Source organism: Littorina saxatilis, linkage group LG7 (genome assembly GCF_037325665.1).
Source record: "Littorina saxatilis isolate snail1 linkage group LG7, US_GU_Lsax_2.0, whole genome shotgun sequence".
Taxonomy (NCBI): Eukaryota; Metazoa; Mollusca; class Gastropoda; order Littorinimorpha; family Littorinidae; genus Littorina; species Littorina saxatilis.
The window spans coordinates 25,191,450-25,193,299 of NC_090251.1; positions in this window are offsets into that span (position 1 = coordinate 25,191,450).

Genomic DNA, 1,850 nt, shown 5'->3' on the forward strand with positions numbered 1-1,850 from the left:
TCAGTGACGTAGACACAGGTCTGGCTGTGCTAAGCAACGCCCACACACCCCGTGGTCTTCCGACTGCCACAGACGTCTCTTTCAAACATCGCTCAGCGTCCGACAATGAAAGGGTGCTTGACACTGTCAGGTAGATTTTCACTGGACGCAGGCACAGAATGCCGCAACCACTCAGCAGAAATTGCGGGCAGACAACTCCATCACCCTTGCCGGAAGCGGAAGACCGGACCGGAAGTCGTGGAGGGTGCGATCGGTGAAGGTTGCATTGTGGGAGGAAATGAGTTGTACGTAATCCATATCGGAAGTTGAAAGTGGGACGAAGTTTGAAGGGGTTGGGGTTGGGATGGGGGTTGCATTTATGCTTTGTCTGGCCATGACACGATTCTTCACGCTGAGATAAACGTGTTTTTGTTGTCACAGACTCTCGGTGACTGAAATTGCCCTGCGCAAAAATTCTGTCAACAGTGACAAAGTGGGACACTTGTGTTTTGTGTGACCATGACACTGTCTCAGACCCTGCACCACATGTGTGCTCGTTGCCACAGACTATCGGTGACCAAAAGTTTCTAGTAAGCATCTTTGTGTGTGTGTGTGTGTGTGTGTGTGTGTGTGTGTGTGTGTGTGTGTGTGCGTGTGTGCGTGTGTGTGTGTGTGCGTGTGTGCGTGTGTGTGTGTGTGTGTGTGGGGGTGTGGTGTGTGTGTGTGTGTGTGTGTGTTGTTGTTGTTGTTTTATTCCACACGTGTGTGTATGGGTTTTATTTTTGAGGTCATAGTATTTCCCTCGGCATGATACTATCTCTCGGCGATGTCATGGAGATAATTATTAGCATAATTCTTTACATAGAAAAACGGACTTTTAAGTCCCAGAAAGAGAATCGATACCCAAAGCATACCCTTTTTGTACACTTTATCAATTTTGACCATTAAGGTTTTTACATTTAAGTCATCTTTTGGCTAAACGTTTTAAGATAGACCAGGAATGTATGTGTGTGTACAGCTATTACAGGACAGATGTGTGTAAAACTTCACATGTGAGTTCATCAAGATATCCCAACGCGCTTTTTGTTTTAGTTTTTCGACGTCTTTTATGACTTTATATCCGGCTTTTGCAAAAGCTGAGGCAGCGCTGTGGTGACCTCATTTCTTAGGCAAATTGATGGACATTTTGGGCAAACATTTGTTTACTTAGTCCGGACTACGGCATTGCATTTCAGTTTGGAAGTTAAACATTAATTGATTTGTTTGTTAATTAAAATTGTCAATAAAATCGAAATTTCCAAAATATGCTAAATGTTTGCATTGGTTTTTTTTGGTTTTTTGTTTTGTTTTTTTGAATTCAAAGATATAGAGAGACGGAAAGCTTCCTCTGAATATGTTCTCAGAATTAAGGAAAATCGGTTTATACAAATAAAGGTCTCATGTTGACCTGCATAGCCGATAACAGCTCAACCCGTCTCGCTTTGCGGGTTTTGGCTAGCCAGGTTTAAGAAGTCTCGATTGATGACTGGTGTCAATTTGTCAGTGTCAATCTTTTAGTGTCAGGCCGACAGATTTACCAAATGTTTTAATATCGCTTGGCGTAACTTCTTTATTTCCTCTTTAAAAAGAAACTGTAAGAAGGATTTAATCTTCCCTTGAGGATGCGTTCTTTTCGCTCTCATTATTGTAATGTGTTCCTAATGCGAGTAAAGTCATGAGGGGACAAAAGGACAGAAGTTCAGACGAAAAAAATATCAGAATGTAAAAAGAAAAGCCATTTACGTGGAGAAAAGCCAGGGCGCGCGTACTTTAACTTTCCAACAAACTTTGAAATCGGCAATGAAGCATCACTAGCACTATTCTGGAGCAAA